The sequence below is a fragment of the Macaca nemestrina genome, chromosome 2 (genome assembly GCF_043159975.1).
Source record: "Macaca nemestrina isolate mMacNem1 chromosome 2, mMacNem.hap1, whole genome shotgun sequence".
NCBI classification, from domain to species: domain Eukaryota; kingdom Metazoa; phylum Chordata; class Mammalia; order Primates; family Cercopithecidae; genus Macaca; species Macaca nemestrina.
In genome coordinates this window covers 85,274,724-85,297,375 of record NC_092126.1, presented here as the reverse complement: position 1 = coordinate 85,297,375, position 22,652 = coordinate 85,274,724, and the positions used below count along the sequence as shown (strand labels likewise).

The 22,652-nt window shown below is 40.5% G+C and overlaps 1 long non-coding RNA gene across 1 annotated transcript in view; it reads left to right on the top strand.

The window, feature by feature from the left end:
* The first annotated feature begins 4,002 nt into the window (after positions 1–4,002).
* Positions 4,003–22,652, top strand: part of LOC112423868 (uncharacterized) — a 38,533-nt gene continuing 19,883 nt past the window's right edge. Inside the window, exons 1-2 of the long non-coding RNA XR_003014433.2 lie at positions 4,003–5,310; positions 6,136–6,256. This is a non-coding gene — a long non-coding RNA (uncharacterized lncRNA). The remainder of the gene's footprint in view (positions 5,311–6,135; positions 6,257–22,652) is intronic.

The window sequence follows — 22,652 nt, the reverse complement described above, 5'->3', positions numbered from 1 at the left end:
AGTTTACCTATGTAACAAACCTGCACTTGTACCCTTGAACTTGAAAGTTAAAAAATTATACAATCATATTTACATATGATTATATATAAAATAATGATATAGCAATTATATATATTTTACATTAAAAATGTACAAATCTTCAGAGTACAGCTCAATGAATGTTTATATACACCCATGTAACCACCATGCAGATCAAGAAATAAAATATTTCTAGCACCCCAGAAGGCTCACTTGTGTCCCTTTCCAGCCAATGCCATCCCCATCTAGGATGATTGTTGATTTTCTCTCTATCACCACTGACTAATTTTGTCTGCTTTGAACTTCTTATAAGGCATACATTATATATTTCTGGGTCTGTTTTTTTTTTAAAGCCACATTGGTACATATCTCAGTAGTTTGTTCATTTTCACTTCTATGTAGTTTTCCACTGTATGAAAATAATACAATGTATTCATCCATTCTAGGGTATTGAGTTGTTTCTAGTTTGGCTTTTGTTTAAAAAAAAGAAGCTATGAACATTCTTGTACCTGCCTTTTGGGTGTACATAAGCACTTATTTCTCTTGGGTATATACTGAAAAGTAGAATTGTTGGATGATAACGTATACATACATTTAGCTTTAGTATTAGGTTGGTGCAAAAGTAATTACAGGTTGTGCCGTTGAAAGTAATGGTGGCCGGGTGCGGTGGTTCATGTGGGTAATCTCAACAGTTTGGGAGGCTGAGGTGGGTGGATCACAAGGTCAGGAGATCAAGACCATCCTGGCTAACATGGTGAAACCCCGTCTCCCCTAAAAATACAAAAAATTAGCCGGTCGTGGTGTTGGGCACCTGTAGTCCCAGCTACTCGGGAGGCTGAGGCAGGAGAATGGCGTGAACCTGGGAGGCGGATCTTTCTGTGAGCTGAGGTCACACCACTGCACTCCAGCCTGGGCGACAGAGCGAGACTCCATCTCAAAAAATAAAAATAAAAAAGTAATGGCAATTACTTTTGCACCAACGTAATAGTTATTGTCAAGCAGTATTCCAAAGTGGGTTTACAATTTATAGTCTCACCAGCAATTTGTGAGAATTCCAGTTATTCAACATATTTACCAGCACGTGCATTGTCAGTCCTTTTAATTTTAGTTGTCTGCCACAGGTATAGCAGTATCTCACTGAGGTTGTAATTTGATTTCCTTTATGACTAATAATGATGGTAATATGTCTATTGGTCATTTGGATACCCTTTTTGGATACAGTAAAGTGCCTGTTAAAGTGTAGTTCTGTTTGTTTGTTTGTTTGTTTCAGAGTCTCATTCTGTTGCCCAGGATGGAGTGCAGTGAGCTGAGATCAGGTGACCTCCTGAGCTCAGTGATGTGCACTTACCTCCTGGGCTCAAGTGATCCTCCCACCCCGGCCTCCCAAGTGGCTGGGATTACAAGTGCGCACCACCATGCAAGGCTAATTTTTGTATTTTTGTAAAGACAGGGTTTCACTATTTTATGCAGGTAGGTCTCAAACTCCTGGGCTCAAGTGATCTTCCCACCTCAGCCTCCCAAAGTGCTGAGATTACAGTTGTGGGCCACCATGCCCAGCCTTTCTTATCAAAAATTAGGCAGAAATCTGGATACAAGCCTTTTATTGGATATATCTATTGTAAATATCTCTTCCCAGTCTTTCACTCTTTTTTTTTTTTTTTTTTGAGAAGCAGTCTCACTCTGTCACCCAGGCTGGAGTGCAGTGGCACAATCTCGGCTCACTGCAAGCTCCACCTCCCGGGTTCACGTTATTCCCCTGCCTCAGCCTCCTGAGTAGCTGGGACTACAGGCGCCTGCCACCACACCCAGCTAATTTTTTGTATTTTTTGGTAGAGACGGGGTTTCACCATATTAGCCAGGATGGTCTTAATCTCCTGACCTCGTGATCCGCCCGCCTCGGCCCCCAGAGTGCTGGGATTACAGGCGTGAGCCACCGAGCCCGGCCCCCAGTCTTTCACTCTTAGTGATGTCTTTTAATTAAACTACTGGCTTTTTACATAACAAAAAATTAACTGTTCTCTTTACTGGTAGAAATAATGAATTCAATGAATCATCACTTTTAATTTTGTTTGACATCAAACTACTAAAATATAGCTTTATTTTACATATGTTTGCAGAATATTAATAAAGAGAATAGCACAGACTGGAGTTTAAGAGACATTGATTTAGAACACCATGCTAATGAAATTGATCTTATTGGGCAAAGTTAGCACCCCTTCACCCAGGTTGGGAACTGACAAGTAAATGCAGGTCCTTTATGAGAGTGAATGTGGTTCAGCCTAAATCCACTACAACTTAACCGAAAATGCAAAAAGGAATTCTTGGATAAAAAAAGTCATTATCAGAGACTCCTTTTTAATTTTAATTTTTATTTTATTTTATTTTATTTATTTATTTTTTGAGATGGAGTCTCGCTCTGTCACCCAGGCTGGAGTGCAATGGCGTGATCTCCGCTCACTGCAAGCTCTGCCTCCCAGGTTCACACCATTCTTCTGCCTCAGCCTCCCGAGTAGCTGGGACTACAGGTGCCCACCACCATGACCGGCTAATTTTTTGTATTTTTAGTAGAGACAGGGTTTCACTACGTTAGCCAGGATGGTCTCCATCTCCTGACCTTGTGATCCGCCCGCCTCGGCCTCCCAAAGTGCTGGGATTACAGTCTCTGTGCCCAGCCCAGAGACTCCTTCTTATCTGAGTTTTCATTACTCAAATTCCTCTAGAATATGATTATACAGGAATATTTGCCATTAAATGAAAGTATTCGCTGATGAACTGAATACCCATAAAATTTTTCCCCTTTCAAACAACCTTCTCTGCTTAGCTTGAATGACTATCCCTGATCATAAGTCAAAACTTTTTCAGCCTAACTCTTACTACTTATAGAATATTGTAAACATCTGACAACACAAGTCAGATAGATGGTAAAGTGGAGTTGTAATTCTTGCAAAAGATGCAGAATTTCATGAAATTGATGAAAATAATGTTGGAGAACTGCTCCAATGTCAAGTATAGTCACGTGTCAATGACTAGGTGAAAACTGAAGAAGAAAAAATAGACAAGGAATCATATAAATTAACACTAAAGAAGAGTAATGGGTAAAGATGATGATACCAGAGATACTTCCAAAATGTACCAGCTTAAATGTCAAAGAATTGTTTAAATCCCTTTGGAAAACTGATAAAAACCGTTGACTAAAAAAAAGTTTTTGGTATAATGATCCCCTTCGGTGGTTTTACACAAAGGGTTGTATGAGCTGAACAAAGTCGCACTCTGCCATCCTATAATTTTGTCCAAGAAAATGTGTCCTCTTCATGCCAAATCAACTCCTCAACATTCTTCAGACTAAGAATTAATGCATAGTTGCAAATAACCGTATACATTTTGTTAACTTTAAGATAATTATTTTTATTATTTACCTTGAAATGTGCTCTTGATCGTAAGAGGATTAATTAACTTTTGCCCTTTCCTGGTATCGTTTATTCTTGGATAGTGAGTGCATCTTATAATTCTGTTTTCTATGAAGAACTTTAGAGATGGAAATTATTTGTTGTATTCACACTTGTATGAGGCATTTTGTAAAGAAGTTCTTTACTTTGCAGACAGATAGCATAGTAGAAGCACAGGGCAGACAAATGATCTGCAAAGGTCACACTAACGGTGTTTACATTTATGTTTGTCCCCAGAGCCTACTCTCTTTAGGTCTGAATGCCTCCTAGGTCCTCAAAAGCAGAGGCAGCCAGAAACTCAGCATTATTCTTTCTAATCCTCAGTCCTGTGAATGAGAAAATGACGTCTTACTTTTATAAAGTACTACCAATATTGCTTCATGTCTGCATAGGGTACACACCAGTGGCAAAGCACCTTCACAAACATATCATTTGGTCTTCTCTTATCCCCCCAGGAAGTGGTGAAGAAGCAGGCAAGTGGGAATCTGAGGCTCGGAAAGCTAAAATAGCTTGTCTGAGGACCCACAGCTCAAAAACAGCAGTGTTGTGCCTGAAACTAACACTTTTAGACTGTGGTGCAGAGTTCTGTTCTCTGCACCTCTCTGTTTTTTGGCATGAAAATAAAGCAGGGGAAGTTAGCAAAGAAATTCATTAACAGAGTTAACATTTAAATAAAGTCTCGATCAAATACCTGGCCTTCATACTGCAACATTTCCAGGTGAGTAGCTTTGGTGTTTCTCTTCTGACAGTGGCGTTCACAATACATACAAGAGGGAGCTTGGAGATCACAAATTTCTTTACCTTGGAGGCTGAAGAAGGTCCTGGCTTATGAACTCCCTGTTCGTAAGAAAACCAGCAAAAAGGCCTTTCAGATTCTCCGTCCTATATAGTGTGCTATTCAGGGAGCCGATAGAGGGCAGTTACTGAACACAGATCCCGTGAAAATTAACAGCTTCCAAACCGATTTCTTTCCATTGGCTTTGTCAGTTTTACTTTCTATTTCTTGGGAAATAGTTCTATTTCTATTAGATTTCTATTTCCTTTTGTTTCTATTTCTTGGGATTATGTCAGGGGAAGATTATAGCAGCAACATAGCCAGGATTTATAAAGTCTGTTTACCATTTCTCAGAGAACTCTAGATTCTCCAAGCTTACAAGATTCTTCAAGCCTACAAGATTCTTCAAGCCTACAAGATTCTCTAGATTCTTCAAGCCTACAAGATTTATTCTAATAAGCCCTGAAGTTAATCAGATTCATCTCATCCCTGCCCTCTCACCCCTCTTCTGTCACCAATACACATGTCCTCTTGCTCCTGATAATAACACAAAAATAACATGGCTAAATTTTGGACTGAACAATTGCCAGGCAAGAGAAAGCAAAAAATCCTTCGGTCTTGCACAGCTAATGAGGGTAAGCAGCAACTGGAAATAAAACAAATACACATTATGAGTTCAGCCAGATCTCAAGTTAGTTTTTTCACTTTTGCTTTTGTTTTCTTTTCCCTGCTCTATTAATGAGTTAATCAATTAAGATTTTCTTTCCTTGCATGGAAAGATTTTTGGCTTTGTTTTTAGATTAAGAAAGCTTTTCCCAGTTTCTTAGTTAATTATGAACATGCACTATCACATCATCTTGGACTCAATTCAAAAACTTATCTAAAACATGTAGTTACTGGGAAATTCCAGATTAATTTCCTGCTAGTTTTGTTTTGTTAACTATTGTGTTAAACACTTAACGGAGCAGCTCCTAGATGACTAAATCTGCTCAGCTGAATTCAAATGCCCTCATGCTTCCCTGAATGGACACACACACACACAGTCTCTTCACCTGAGGAATAAAGTGTAGGGTGAGGACCGGATTCTCACCTAAGAGAACAAAATAGTAAAGACACTTCCACAGCCTTAAGAATACAGACATGTTGGGCGGGGTGCAGTGGCTCACGCCTGTAATCCCAGCTCTTTGGGAGGCCGAGGCAGGTGGATCACCTGAGGTCAGAAGTTCAAGACCAGCCTGGTCAACATGGTGAAACCCCATCTCTACTAAATACACAAAAATTAGCCAGACATGGTGGCAGGTGCCTGTAATCCCAGCTACTCAGGAGGCTGAGGCAGCAGAATTGCTTGAACTCGGGAGGTGGAGGTTGCAGTGAGCCAAGATCATGCCATTGAGCTCCAGCCTGGGCAACAAGAGTGAAACTTTGTCTCAAAAAAAAAAGGGATACAGACATGTCTTCTTGAGTTCTGGATGAGAAAGAAAAAAGAGAATACAGATATGAAAGCTAGTATATATTGATGTATAGATGAATATATATGCATTATATATTGGTATTTATCTTGATAGCTTATTGTTTTAATAATAATAATTCTTTTCCTATGGAGAACTCAAAATGTATTGAGTTCCTGTCTGCATTGCCTCGGGAGGGAGGGAAGGTCGGAAAGAGAGAGAATAGGAGAAACGAAAGTTCACTTCAGGTCCTAGGTCACATGGTGAATTTGGCAGAGCTTGACCGGGAACGCCTGCCTTTGTTAGACATTGAGACTTGTAGGAAAACACTCCAAACAAAGGCCTTAAGACAAATCTGCCAGTTGAGGCTCTAGTGTTTAAGGAAATCCACTGAGATATTTAGTAGACAGAACTTGATAATTTCTTTCCTTTCATATTTTCATTTTAGATCTTCAGAACTTTTATTCAGGGGAAAAAGGCCCAGGTAGCTGCTGCTGTTCAGCATAAGGCTAATCTGACCTTCTATAATAAGAGTTCAAGTCCCAGAAATCCCTGGTCCTCCATCAGAGGTAACAGTAGCAGCTGAACCCAAGAAAAGGAGTATGAATGATTAACTTTTCCTTTATCTCACCTCAGAGAGTGGGGGCTGGGCGCAGTGGCTCACACCTGTAATCCCATCACTTTGGGAGGCTGAGGCAGATGGACCACCTGATGTCAGGAGTTCGAGACCGGCTTGGCCAATGTAGTGAAATTCCATCTCTGCTAAAAATAAAAAAATTAGCCAGGCATAGTGGCATGTGCCTGTAATCCCAGCTACTCTGGAGGCTGAGGCAGGAGAATCACTTGAACCCGGGAGGTGGAGGTTGCAGTGAGCTGAGATCATGCCATTGCACTCTGGGCAACAAGAGTGAAACTCCATCTCAAAATAAAAAAGAAAGAAAAACAAAAAGAAAATGAGGGAAAAAATATTTCACTTTAATGCTTTGCCTGCCCTGTCAAGATGTAGTTCATTCAGCTTTGTGGGGAAAAATTCACAATTAAAAGGATTTAGCTCTGTGTGACAGCTGATATTCTTAACCCCAAAGGTATTTCTGAGGAATCATAATTTCAAAGGAAAAAGTGCATTGAGGACAATAAATATGCTTATTTTCATTTGTAAAGAAGGAAAGTAGAATAAGTTTTCATATTTGTTTTTAAGAATATGAATTCTACTCTGTTCTTTGCAGTGTTTTCTATCTTCTAGCAAACACATTAAAGGGGTATTTATTTTTCTTACGCTCAACTAGAAGCAGCAGTGTGTACTACTCTCACAGAGAGAATAGATGGGGCAAGTACATACTGCACTTTCAACCGAAACATTCAGATACACGCATTGGAATTCATCAAGAAAACAACTTGACCCATGGAGAAGGGAGAAAAGCAAGGCAGGACAGCCGCCCACCCAGGAGCAACATGGAGCCAGGGGAGCCTCCCCATCCAGGGAAGCAGTGAGTGAATGAGCAACTGCGGACCAATGCTTCTCCCAGGGATCGTTGCTACTCTTGGGGCAGGAGATCCCCTCATGAACCCCCTCCACTAGGGCCTTCAGTCTCACACACAGAGCTATGGGGAGTCTTAGCTCAGGTGCACACGGAGCCCCGGGAGCCTTAGATATCCTGGCATCCTGGCTTCCTGGCACAAGTAACTGCTACTCCAGAAAAGTGGGAGGTTAGACCCCCATACATACTCCTATGAAAAGGGCTGAATCCAAGGAGCTGAGCAGCGAAGATCTGCAGGCCACACCTCCATAGCACTTCAGAAGCCACAGACTAAGACCCATTGGCTTAGAACTCCAGCCAGCTACTGGTAGCAGCGTTACACATCCCTGAGAGGGAGCTTTCAGAGGAAGGGGTAGGCGGCCATCTTCACTGTTTCACAGCTTCAGCCCTTGTTGCTTTCAGGCTTTAGAGAGTGCAAGGTGACCAGTCAGTGACTGGAGTGGACCCCCAGCACAACACAGCTGCCCTATGGAAAAGTGGCCAGACTGCTTTTTTACACAAGTCTCCAAACCTGCTTCTCCTCACTGGGTGAGTCCTCCTGTCCTGGGTCTCCACCCACCCCCTGCCAGGGATATTGAGCCAGTAGCAGCTCAACAACTCTCTGGGACAGCACTCCCAGTGTGTGTGGGGGTGGGAGGATGAGAGGGTGGGTGTTCTGATCTTTGCTGTCTTGCAGCCCTCGCCCTTACTATCTCCAGGTTCTGAAAAGTCCTCCCTGAGTACCAGGGGCTGGTCTGGACAGCCGGCACAGAGCACCCACCTTAGAAAAGTGGCCAGACTGTTCCCCACACAAGTCCCAGTCCTCACTTCTCCTCACTGGGTAGGGTTGCCCAACCGGGCACTCCAGCACAACCACCCTGTTTCCGCCTGACCACTTCAATCAGAGGCACCCCCGCATTTCTTCGAAGAGGAAATCCCAGAGTGAACCCACAAACCCTCTCACTGCAGTTGCAGTGCTACTGCCCTAACAGCCCTCAGGCTGGGGAAGGAACAAAGGTCCTAGTCACTACACTGGCACCTTTAGCACACCACAGCCACCATACGGAAAGGAGTTCAGTTTCTCTTTCCTGGGAACCCCCACCCCCTACTCCTTACCAGGCAGGGCCTCTGGTTCGTGACCACGGAACAGTCACCCCACCCACAGCTAAGCATACCCACAGGTAGTGTCCTGAGGGGAAAAGCTCTCAGAGGCATATGATGGTCCCTCTGCCACTGCCACAGCAGCAGTTCTAACCCTGCTCCCCTCAGTCTGGGGAAGAAACAAAGGGCCCGAGGGTTATACCTATGCTTATAGCACACCACAGTGACCACATGGAGAGGAGACCAGTGTCTCCTCTCAGTGAGCCCTTGAACCCCTGCTCCCCAACAAGTGGAGGCTCCAACTCACACCAGCAATGCAGCCACCCACCTCACTGGTTGAACATTCCCAAAGCAGTGACTCTGCATTTCTTGGGGTTGGAGCCCCCAGAGGCAACCAAAAGCCTCTCTGCCACTGCCTCTGTAGTGGTACTACCCCTACTACCTTTAGACTAATTAAACGGCAAAGAACCTTAGTGCATCATCCACACCGCCAATGCACTGCAGTTAACCCAAGGAGAAGAGACCAGTCCATCTCCCACGGGTCCCGCCCACCCCTGCTGCTTGTCACCAGGCAGGGAACCCCCAGTTTGGACCCACAGCACAGTTCCCCCATCTTGGGTCGATCACACTCAGCAATTGCTGACCTGCATCTCTGTGGGGTGGAGTCCCCAGGAGACAAGTAAAAGACCCTCAGTCACAACCACTGCTAAGGTCCTTCCCTTTGCTGCCTGCAAGCTGGGGAGGAAACATAAACCCTGAGATCTCCCCAGAGCTGTGGTGGGCAGCCTAGGAGTGCCAAGCTGCAATCTATAGCCAGCACTCAAGTGGGAGAGGAGTCCACACTTTCAGAGCATTGAGAGAGAGCCAAGCTGCAACCATGAGGAAATACAGGGGAGTCACATGACTGGAAAAGAGCCTACCTACTGACCACTACACAAAACCCCTCATCTCCTTCTCTCCTCCTTAAAGCCTCTCAGTTTTGAATCTTATGTCATCAAATTGTATCACCCACTGACCTTCATGAAGCACCTAAGCACCACCTACTGGGTCACACCCCACAGCTTCAATACCAAAAATATCTCACTAACATACCTACCCTGTAAAACCAAACATAAGAAGTCAGCCACAAATAAAGACCCTGCACAAAGCCTCAGCCCTATGAAAATATTCAGGAAAAAAGTCTTCTGACTGTAGTCAATCTACACTGCAGTTAAAGGAACACCCATACACAAAGATGAGAAATAACCAATGTAAGAACTCTGGCAACTCAAATGGCCAGTGTCTTATGTCCTCCAAACAACAGCACCAGTTCTCCAATGAGGGTTCTTAAACAGGCTGAGTTGGCCGAAATGACAAATAGAATTCAGAGTATAGATAGGAATGAAGATCATTGAGATTTAGGACAACAGCAAAACACAATCCAAGGAAACTAAGAATCATGATAAAATGATAAAGGAGCTGACAGGCAAAATTGCCAGTATTAAAAAGAAACCTAACAGATTGTATAGAGCTGAAAAGCACACTGCAAGAATTTCACAATGCAATTGCAAGTATTAACAGTGGAATAGACCAAACTGGGGAAAGAATCTCAGAACTTGAAGACTGGCTCTCTGAAACAAGACAGCCAGACAAAAATTTTTAAAAAAGAATGAAAATGAATGAACAGAACCTCCAGGAAATATGGGATTACGTAAGGAGGCCAAATCTATAAATCACTGGCATCACTGAAAGAGATGGGGAGAAAGAAAACCACTTGGAAAACACATTTTAGCATATCACTCCTGAAAACTCCCCTCACCTTGCCAGAGAGGCCAACAGTCAAATTCAGGAAATACAGAGAACCTGTACAATATCCTACTCAAGAAGATCATCCTCAGGTCATATAATTGTTAGATTTTCCAAATTTGAAATGAAAGAATGTTAAAGGCAGCTAGAGAGAAAGGGCAGGTCATCTAAAAGGGAACCCCATCAGGCTAACAGTAGACTTCTCAGCAGAAACTCTACAAGCCAGAAGAGATTGGGGGCTGATATTCAACATTCTTAAAGAAAAACATATTTAACCAAGGATTTCATATCCAGCCAAACTAAGCTTCTTAAGTGTATTAGTTCATTCTCATACTGCTAGGATACTACCTGAGACTGGGTAATTTATAAAGAAAGCAGTTTAATTGGCTCATACTTATGCATGGCTAAGAGGCCTCAAGAAACTTAAAATCATGGCGGAGGGTGAAGGGGAAGCAAGGCACATCTTACATGGCAGCAGGAGAGAGAGAGAGTGTGTGCAGGGGAAACTGCCACTTTTAAAACATCAGATCTCATGAGAACTCCCTCACTATTATGAGAACAGCATTGGTGGGAGGGTAACTGCCCCCATGATCCAATCACCTCCCACCAGGTCCCTCCCTTGATATGTGGAGATTACAATTCGAGATAAGATTTGGGTAGGGACACAGAATCAAACTATATTAATAAGCAAAGGAGAAATAGCCAAATAAGCAAATGCCTAGGAAGTTCAGACCCGCCTTACAACAGATCCTGAAAGGAACATTAAATATGGAAAGGAAAGACTATTACCAGTCAATACAAAAACACGTTTAGGTACACAGACCAGTGACACTATAAATCAACCACACAAGCAAGTCAGCATAATAACCAGCTAACAACACAATGATAGGATTAAATCCAATGTATCAATACTAACCTTGAATATTAATGGGATAAATACCCCACTTAAAAGGCACAAAGGATGGGCATGGTGGCTTATGCCTGTAATCTCAGCACTTTGGAAGGCCAAGGCAGGTGGATCACCTGAGGTCAGGAGTTTGAGACCAGCCTGGCCAACATGAGGAAACCCTGCCTTTACTAAAAATACAAAAAATTAGCCAGGCATGGTGGCAGGTGCCTGTAATCCCAGCTACTTGGGAGGCTGAGGCGGGAGAATTGCTTGAACCTGGGAGGCAGAGGTTGCAGTGTGCTGAGATCGCACTATTGCACTCCAGCCTGGGCAACAAGAATGAAACTCTGTCTCAAAAATAAATAAATAAGTAAAAATAAAAAATGAAAGGCACAGAGTGGCAAACTGGATAAAAAAGCAATACTCAGTGGTATGTTGTCTTCAAGAGACTCATCTCACATGTAGTGACACAAATAGGCTCGAAACAAAGAGATGGAGGAAAATCTACCAAGCAAATGGAAATCAGGAAAAAGCAGTGGTTGCAATCATAGTTCCAGACAAAAAAGACTTTAAACCAACAAAGATTAAAAAAAAAAAAAAGGCAAAGAATGATGTTACATAGTGATTAAGGTTTTATTTCAACAGGAAGACCTAACTTTCCTAAATATACACACACCCAATGCAGGAGCACCCAAATTTATAAAGCAAGTTCTTAGAGACCTTCAAAGAAACTTAGACTCCCAGACAAGAATAGTGGGAGAGTTTAGCACTCTACTGACAGTATGAGACAGACACTGAAGCAGAAAATTAACAAAGATATTCAGGACCCGAACTCAACATTGGGCCAAATGAATTTTGTAGATCTCTACAGAACTTTCCACCCCAAAACAACAGAATATCCATCTTCTCATCACCACAGGGCACATACTCTAAAATCAACCACATATAGTATTGGAAGCCCTGGCCAGAGAAGTCAGACAAGGGAAAGCAATAAAGGGCATCCAAATAGGAAGAGAGGAAGTCAAACTATTCTTGTTTGCAGATGACATGATTCTATATAGAAAACCCCAACATCTCAACCCAAAAGCTCCGTGAGCTGACAAACAACTTTAGCAAAATCTCAGGATATAAAATCAACATACAAAAATCACTAGAATCACTAGCATTCCTATACACCAACAACAGGCAACTGGAGAGTCAAATCAGGAATGCAATCCCGTTCACAACTGACACAAAAATAATAAAATACCTAGGAATACAGCTAAGCAGGAAGGTGAGAGATCTCTATGATGATAATTACAAAACACTGCTCAAGGATATCAGAGATGACACTGACAAATGGAAAAACATTCCATGCTCATGGACAGGAAGAATCAGTATCATTAAAATGGTCATACTGCCCAAAGCAATTTATAGATTCAATACTATTCCTATCAATCTACCAATGATATTCTTCACAAAACTAAAAAAAAAAAACAAAAAAAAAAACAAAACTATTTTTAAATTTATATGGAACCGAAAATGAGCCTGAATAGCCAAGGCAATCCTAAGCAAAAAGAACAAAGCTGGTGACATCACATTACCTGATTTCAAACTACACACTACAGGGCTACAGCAACCAAAACAGCATGGTACTGGTGCAAACAGAGACTCATAGACTATTGGAAAAGAATAGAGCCCAGAAATGAGGCTAATATCTACAACCATCTTCGATAAAGCTGACAAAACAAGCAATGGGGATAAACTATTCAATAAATGGTTCTGGGATAACTGGCTAGCCATATGCAGAGGATTAAAACTGGACCCCTTCCTTAAACTATATACAAAATCAACTCAAGATGGATTAAAGGTTTAAATGTAAAATTCAAAACTATAAAAATCCTGGAAGACAACCTAGGAAATGCCATCCTGGATGCAGGAATGGGCAAAAATTTCATGACAAAGACAGCAAAAGCAATTGCAACAAAAGCAAAAATGGACAAATATGTTCTAATTAAACTTAAGGACTTCTGCACAGCAAAATAAACTATCAACAGAGTAAACAGACAACATACAGAACAGGAGAAAATTTTTGCCAACTATGCATCTATCAAAGGTCTAATATCCAGCATTTATAAGGAACTTAACCAATTTATAAGAAAAAACTACCTCATTAAAAAGTGGGCAAAACATGAACAGACACGTCTCAAAGAATATATACGTGCAACCAACAGGCATATGAAAAAAAAGCTCAATATCACTGATCATTAAAGAAATGCAAATCAGAACCACAATGAGACACCATCTCACACCAGTCAGAATGGCTATTACTAAAATGTGAAAAAATAACAGATGCTGGCAAGGTTGTGAGAAAAGGGAATGCCAATACACTGTTGGTGGGAGTGTAAATTAGAGCAACCATTGTGGAAAGCAGTGTGGTGATTCCTCGAAGAGCTAAAAACAGAACTGCCATTTGACCCAGCAATTCCATTATTGGATATATACCCAAAGGAATGTAAATTGTTCTATCACAAAGACACATGCATGCACATGTTAATTGTAGCATTATTCACAGTAGCAAAGACATGGAATCAACCTAAATGCCTATCAATGGTAGATTGAATAAAGAAAAGGTGGTACATATACACTTGGAACACTATGCAGTCATAAAAAAGAATGAGATCATGTCCTTTGCAGGAACATGGATGATGCTAGAGCCCATATCCTTAGCAAACTAATGCAGGAACAGAAAACCAAGTACCACATGTTCTCACTTATAAGTGGGAGCTAAATAATGAGAACACATGGACACAAAGAAGGGAACAACAGACACTGGAGACTACTTGAGGGTGGAGGGTGAGAGGAGGAAGAGGATCCAAAAAAATAACTATTGGGTACTATGCTTAGTACCTAGATGATGAAGCAATCCATCCAACAGAACCCCATGACAAGAGTTTACTTATATACCAAACCTGCACACATACCCATCAACCTAAGGTTATTATAAAAAAAAGAGAGGCTGGGTGCCATGGCTCACACCTGTAATCCCAGCACTTTGAGAGGCCAAGGCAGGTGGATCACAAGGTCAGGAGTTCGAGACCAACCTGGCCAAGATGGTGAAACCCCGTCTCTACTAAAAATACAAAAATTAGACGGGTGTGGTGGCTGGCGCCTGTAATCCCAGCTACTCAGGAGACTCAGGAGGCTGAGGCAGAAGAATCGCTTGAACCCAGGAGGGGAGGTTGCAGTGAGCCGAGATCGGGCCACTGCACTTTAGCTCAGGTGACAGAGCAAGACTCCTTCTAAAACAACAACAACAAAAAAAAAAAAAAAAAAAAAAGAAAAGAAAAGAAAAGAAAAAACAAAAAAGAAAAGAAAGAAAAAATAAGAGGCAAGAAATAACTACTGGCCTATGTGAAGGGGTTCTAGAAGAAATGAAATAAATCTAAGCAGGCAATAGCATTAGAAGTAGAATATTATTTTCCATTATTTCTCTGCTCTGTGTTATACAGAGAATTGTGAGCAAATACCCTTAAAGATGAAGAAATGACATGAATAGATGGCAGTGGTAGGTTTAGGTTTATGGGCAAAGTGGCTACATAATCTTGGAACCAAAGAGAAATCTCGTGAGTGGAGCCAATGACTTTTAAAAATTATCTCCAGGCCAGGAACGGTGGCTCACACCTGTAATCCCAGGACTTTGGGAGGCCGAGGCAGGCAGATCACCTGAGGTCAGAAGTTCAAGACCAGCCTGGTCAAAATGGCGAAACCCCATCTCTACTAAAAATACAAAAAATTAACTGGGCATGGTGTCTCGTGCCTGTAGTCCCAGCTACCCAGGAGGCTGAGACATGAGAATCACTTGAACCCAGGAGGCAGAGGTTGCAGTGAGCCATGATATTGCCACTACAGCCTGGGCAACAGAGCGAGACTCCATCTCAAAAAAACCAGAAGAAAACAAAAAAAAATTTTAAAAATTACCTTCAGGTTTTATAAGGAATCAGAATATAAAAGGACGTGAAGGGAAGTCCTTCAATAACCCCAAGTGATGACAATGGATGAAACACAGAGAAGGCAGAGCTAGAAAAGTTCCCACCCAATCTCCAAGTGCATCTGTTAACATCAATAAACACAAATTCATATGAGAATTTTCCTTACTGTTTTAAATCTATATTACTGAAAAGTTAAAGGACACCACTGCATAGTGGCTGATCTCTGATTTTTAGAATGATGGGGAATAAGTCAAGAGGGATGTAATATGTACTCTGAGTTTTAAATTTTGATTAAATTGATATCACCAGATTCCTATGTTCATGAAAAACTCCACAGTAAAGGTGAATACTCAAAAATTTCCTCAAGTTACTAAAAGTTATCATCAATAAAATTCTTAACAGAGAAAAACAAGCAAACTAGCAAAAAAGAACAACAAAAAATAACTTCTAGAATGTATTTATACTGGAGTAAGCAAATAGAGAGAGACTTAAACCTGGGTGTGCCTAGATTAACTGGTAAAATCTGCTTTAAATATTCCTGGCATAGTCTGAAAAGGATTGATGTACTTAAGGTCCAAATCTCAGAAAGAAAAAAAAAAAATGCCAGTAACACTGTTTAATGCTGGGTTCCATCATACCTTCCTCATGTTTAAATAAAACAAGTTCAGGAGTTAGAGAACAGCCTGCAATGCTGCAATGCTTTTTTTCCATTGTATGTGTATTTATTTATGTGTTCCTATGAGTGTTTGCATGCTTATGTGCTTGACTTTCTTATCAAATTTGAGATGTGCCTGATTTCCCAGAAGTAGCTATGTTCTAAAGTGACCTTAAGTTTTTTCTTTTAAACGTAGTGCTTTCACTTTTGTTTCTCCTTATTCCAAATGGAATCATAAAAATTTAGTTTGAAGGATAGTAACTTCTTATTTTACAGATCCAGAAAATTAGGACTAGTGGCTTGCTCGAGCCCTCCTGAGTTCCACACAGAGCTCTTTTTGCAAAACTTTATTCTGGATTTAAATGTTAGGTAAAATTCCATACTCTTCTATTATTTGATTAAAGTTATAACTACACTTGAAGCCATCTGGGAGTCAGTTATATTAAGATTATTGTCCACAAACAAAAAATATATTCAAAGAACAACTTAGACCAGTGTCCCCCTACCAATTAGATATGATATTCAAAATATTTCGTAACTGGCAGGGCATAGTCACAGACGCATTGACTCAGACAGCAGCTGTCAACACCTGGTCTATTGAAGCATGCAAACTGGAGAAATAACAACCCTTTTTCCAGCCCCTCCCAGAAGATTCAGAGTTCGGTGAAATGAATCAGAAATGAATACTTAAAGGATTTGACAAAATTACAAAGGAAAAAGGATATATACTTGAAAGTAAGTTATCTAATAGTCTATTAACTAGGAAATAACTACCAGCACTTAAATACAGAGTCAGTCTAACATAACTATATCAGCCAGAGCAGATACCCAGCACAAAATTACTCAGGCAAAAGAAAAAATTTATTGATTTGTGCAATCCAAAAGTCCCAGGAGTGCCTTCTGGTAGAGTGTAATCCAGATGATCAAGAGATAAAATCAGGACTGGGTGCGGTGGCTCATGCCTGTAATCCTAGTAATTTGAGAGGCCAGGACAGGCAGGTCACTCGAGGCCAGGAGTGTCAGACCAGCCTGGCCATCATGGCAGAACTCCGTCTCTAGTGAAAATTAGCTGGGTGTGGTGTTGTGCGCCTGCTCAGGAGGCTGAGGCAGGAGAATCGCTTGAACCCCCAGAAGGAGGAGGTTGCAGTGAGCCAAGATTGCACCACTGCATTCCTTCCAGCCTGTGCAATAGAGCAACATTCTGTCTCAAAAAAAAAAAAAAAAAAAAAAAAAAAAGATAAAATCAGGAATATCTCGGTGTTGGCTTCATTCTCAGCAGATTTTTCCTAAATAGGAGTAAGATTGCCATTATAGTCCAGGATTATAGTCTACCATGTTAGCAGAGAAGGAGAAAGGAAGTGATCTTTTCTGACTCTAACAAATCTTCCAGAGCTGACTCTTTCTCACTGGATTAATTTGGGTTACCTGCCATTCCTAAGCCAATAATGCTTCTGCCTGGACCTGGGGATAGAATCAGTTTCACTGAAATTTCATGAATGAAATAGGGGAAAGGTGGTTCCCTCAAAGATAAATCTAAGTGTGAATACCAAAAAGGAGAATGGATACTGGATAGACCTAAACTATAGATATCTACTAAGTGCGTCTCTCAGCAGCCCAACTTTCACATTCTTCTTTTTCCTCATATAAACAATCATCAGAATTCTCCCCACTAACACAATTCACGCATCAGCATACAACCAAAAATACACAGAGTTTCTCTTCTAGGAAGGGAGATAGCCTCAAGTTGCACCAGTTCTTGCATACAAGTTCCAGGATCTCTGGGAGATGCACATTTCTCTCTAGACTTTATGTTAATGGCATCTGGACTAAATGACATATTTATTCATCCTCTGTACTCCCAGTCTAAAATAATGGAGGGGAAACATCATAACTACAATAAAAATTCCTTTTGCAAATAGGAAAATGGGGAAACAAAATACAAAGGACACTGCTTTGCTGCATCGATAATGGCTGCTAAATGAGGATAGCAATTATATCCTGCCAAGACAGTAGAGCAAGTTTCTAAATCAACCAACTTGGCTTTCCCCAGTCCTGCAAGCTAACTATTGATCTTAGCTAATATGGGCACCAGTGAGAACTCATTTTCTGAGGGATGCATATATTAGTCTGTTTCCTGTTGGTATAAACTCTAAGGGTTGGGATTTGCAACAGGGGCTGTATTTTTGCAGATTTTTTTTTTCTGTTTTTCTTTTCTTTTCTTTCTTTTTTTTTTTTTTTTTGAGACAGAGTCTTGCTCTGTCGCCCAGGCTGGAGTGCAGAGGCGAGATCTTGGCTCACTGCAAGCTCCGCCTCTCAGGTTCACATCATTCTGGTTCTTGCTTTCTTAAGTAATAGGCTTGGAATTTATCCAGGAATACATCTCTTTTAAAGTTTATTAGCCTCTGTTGATTTATGTTTGTTCAGTTCCACAGGTCTGATTAGTTATGACTCTTGCATTAAGAGCTTAATCTGAGGGATTGTCATGTGCCAACAAGTTTCAGTGCTTTGTCTATTCTGTAAGTTTTCAGCATTCAACCTGGAGAGGGCATCTTGGCAGTGCAAACCTGTAGCCTGGATTGGAGAACAGTTCTCCTTTCCCCTACCCCACATTATACTTCATGGAATGATTTTAACAATGGTGGTAGTTGTCAACTTTGTCAATAAATAGAGTCCCAAAGGATATGTTGGAGACCGAGAGACTGAAGAATCAAACATCCCCAGATCTCAATCTTGTATCTAACCACGTTTTTACCGATTTGATTCCTCTTACTTTAGCTTGGTGCGAAGAATACAGGTTTCAACCACATTGGATTTCTGGACACAGGCAAGATGTATCTTTCTTACAAAAGCTTTAATTTTTTTCCCTTACCACTAGCCTTTCAGGTAGGCCACACTGGAGAGATGTTTGTCATTGATAAGACTTTACCAATGTTTGCAGAAAGTGGTCAACACATAATATCCTGATATTTCCCCACTAAATACCCCCAAATCAGGCCTTGGCATAAGGATATGGTCTGATTTTATTTAAAAACAAGCTGGGAAAAATACCTGCAAAAGATATATTTGATAAAGAGCTGTTATCTAAAATTTACAAAGAACTCTTAAAACTCAAAAATAAGGAAACAAATAACTAAATAAAATAGGCAAAAGACCTCAACAGATACCTCATCAAATAAGATATGCACATATCAAATACACATATGAAAAGATATTAAACACTGTATGTCATTAAGGAATTGCAACCTAAAACAGCAATGAGATGCTACTGCATGCCTATTAGAATGGCCCAAATCCAAAACACTAATGACACGAAATGCTGGCAAGATTGTGGAGCAATGTTGGTGGGAAGTCAAAATCATACAGACATTTTGAAAGACAGTACAATAGAGTGAATACTCACGTCTCCCTAAAATTCATATGTTGAAATCCTAACCCCCATGATGATGGTAAGGAGTGGGATCTTTGGGAGTGAATAGATCATGAGAGCAGGGCCCTCATGACTGAAATTAGCAGCCTTGTTAAAAAAAAAAAAAAAAAAAAAGGACCCAAGAGCTGGCAAGTTCTTTCTGCCATATTAGGACACAGCTAGAAGACACCATCTATGAACCAGAAAGCAGCTTCTCACCCAATACCAAATCTGCCACTGCTTTGATCTTAGACTTCTCAGCCTCCAGAACTGTGAGAAATAAATTTCTGTTACTTGTTAGCTACCCAGTTTATAGTATTTTGTTATAGCAGCTCAAACAGACTAAGAGAGACAATTTGGCAGTTTCTTATAAGTCTAAACATGCTCTTACTATGTGAGTCAGCAATCATATCCTTGGAATTTGCCCAAAGGACTTGAAAACTCACGTCCACACAAAAAGCTGCATATGGATGTTTACAGCAGCCTTATTCGTAACTGTGAAAACTTGGAAGCAACCAAGATTTTCTTCAGTAGACAAGAGGATAAGAAAAGTGTGGTACATCCAGACAATTGAATATTATCCATCACTAAACTCAAATGAGTTATCAAGCCATGTAAAGACATGGAGGAAATTTAAATGCATATTACCAAGTGAAAGAAGCCAATCTGAAAATGCTACATACTGCATGATTCCAATTATAGGCCATTCTGGAAAAGGCAAAACTAGGGAAACAGTAAAAAGATGAGTAGTTTCCAGGAGTTAGTGGGGAGACAGAGATAAACAGGCAAAGCACAGGGGGTATTTAGTGCATTGAAACTATTTTGTACGATACTACAATGGTGGATACATGTCATTAGGCATTTATCAAAATCCATACGATGAACAACACCAAAAGTGAAGCCTAACGTAAACTATGGACTTTGGGTGATAATGATTCATTATAACCCAGAATGTGCCACTCTGGTGTGGCATGTTGATAGTGGGAGAGGCTAAGCAGTTGTAGGGGCAGGGAATATATGGGCACTCTATTTCCTGCTCAATTTTTCTGTGACCCCAAAACTGAACCTAAAAAATAAGGTCTACTAAACAACAACAACAAGAGGTGACAGTTTAGTTGACTGTTTTGCTATCACCTATCAAGGATCTTCCCTTCTCAGCCAGGATAGGAAAGTTTCCACCCTACTGTGATACATCTTGTCTTGTACAAATCCAATTTAGGGTTTGTTCCATGTAAAACTTCATTTCCATAGACTAATTTCTACAGTAGACTTCTTGAGTCATTCAGAAACCTAACTCAAACTGGCTCAACTGAATGTGAGAATGTATCAGTTTATGTAACTAAAAAGTCTAGGGACTAAGAATAAGGCTGCATTCAGGCATAATTAAATCCAGATACTTAAAAGATGCAGTCATAAATCAATCTCCTTTCTCTCTCGGTCTCTCAGTCTTCCACTCCATCTCCCACCCCCATGTTGACTTCATTCTCATGAGACCTCTCTCCATGTAGTGACATATGGGTATCAGAATCTCTAGACTCACATTCTGCCACTTAAGTCATACTTAGAAACAATAATCCTCTTTCTCAGAAAAATTCAAGCTGCTACCTCGATTGATAAACTACGGCTGCTTGTTCATGGCTAACACAACTTTAGTCCATTGTTTCCAAAGGTATATTCACATGTCACTAGTGCTGCCTTAGATGATCTGGTAGTAAGCACACATTTATTATAATACATGCCAGGGGCTAGAGGGGAGGGAGGGATAAATAGGCAGAACATGGAGGATATTTAGGAAAGTGAAATTATTCTGAATGATATTACATTGGTGAATGCATGTCATTTTACATTTGTCACATGTATAATTCTGCGTAAATTTTTGTGTATAATAAAAAATAAGTAGTGCCTCAAAATTTTTTTTCTTTTGCTTGGGATGAGGCTGAAATAGGAAGGAAAGTAGTATTCATTTTATAGGATTAGGGTGAGTTTCAGGTATGGTGATCAGGCATGTTCATGATCATTTTGTACCTTTACTAATCTGAATTATCCAACAAGACTTAACCTGTTCCACATAGTTGAAGTGTTGTACAGGCAGAAAAAATCTAGTCACTGTTGTATACTGAGGGGAAAATCTTAGGTTAAGGCCCTCAAAGACTCTGGAAAAATTCATTTCATATGGAAATTCATAAGGTAATTTTTGAAAGGAAGTCAATATATCACAAATGGTATAAGCCCTTGAATGTAACTTTGAAAATCTTTACCCTACTTAGGAAAAAAAAAGTCTCATTTTAGTATAAAGTAAAATGAACTGCATAACTGTCCTCTCTATGGTTAAATTCCTTGTCCACCAACATTATATAACTGACTTTTGTTTCTTCTGATTTGTTTTCAGGCAGTTAATTTTCAAGAGGAAGAGCTTCCTTCCTAGATTTGATTCAAATTCTATTCCAGGAACAAACAGAAGCTTTAAGTTTCTTTTCATAGTTTCTTTTAAGGCGCCACTTTTGTTTTTCTGTGGTATCATCATGAGAAATACCTCAAAGAGGAAGAAGATTGTTATAAGGTATTGCATTTCTATACTTGAGAGAGTTTTTAAGTTCTTCAGATAAATATGGTATGTGGTTGTAAGGTAATTGTCACTTACTTGCAATAATACAAATTTCTGAATTTCTGTTATTTGTTTGCTACACAGTTTATAGTATTTTGTTATAGCAGGCCAAACAGACTAAGAGAAACAATAAGAAGATTCTGGGAACATGATAGAGTAGGAAGAATCAGGAATCTCTGTCCTGACCTACCCAACTAATGCATTGGCAGACTATGACTTAACTGTCTTGGAAGTCTGGAGTAATCCAAGGCTTGCAATTTCTAGAGGAAGGTTTAGGTTGTGTATTAGTTCATTCTTATGCTGCTATGAAGAAATATCTGAGACTGGATGATTTATGAAGGAAAGAGGTTTAATTGACACACAATTCCACATGAGTGGGGAGGCCTCAGGAAACTTACAATCATGGTAGAGGACGAAGGGGAAGCAAGGACCTTCTTCACATGGAAGCAAGAGAGAGAAGAGTGAAGGAAGAACTTCCAAACACTTATAAAACCATCAGATCTTGCGAGAACTCACTATCGTGAGAACAGCATGGGAGAAACTGCCCCCATGATCCAATCACTTCCCTCCCTTGACATGTGATGATTACAGGTGCTTCCCTCAAGGTGTGGGGATTACAGTTTGAGATGAGATTTGGTGGGGACACACAGTCAAACTGTATCATTCCACCTCTGGCCCCTCCCAAATCTCATGTTTTTTCACATTTCAAAACCAATCATGCCTTCCCAACAGTCCCTCAAAGTCTTAATTCATTTCAGCATTAACTCAAAAGTCCACAGTCCAAAGTCTCATCTGAGACAAGGCAAGTTCCTTCCACCTATGAGGCTGTAAAATTGAAAGCAAGTTAGTTACTTCCTAAATACAATGGGAGGACAGGCCTTGGGTAAATGCTTCCATTCCAAATGGGAGAAATGGACTAAAACGAAGGAGTGACAGGCCCCATGCAAGTCTGAAATCCAGCAGGGCAGTCCTTAAATCTTGAAGCTCCAAAATGATCTTTTTTGACTCCATATCTCATACCCAGGGCACACTGATG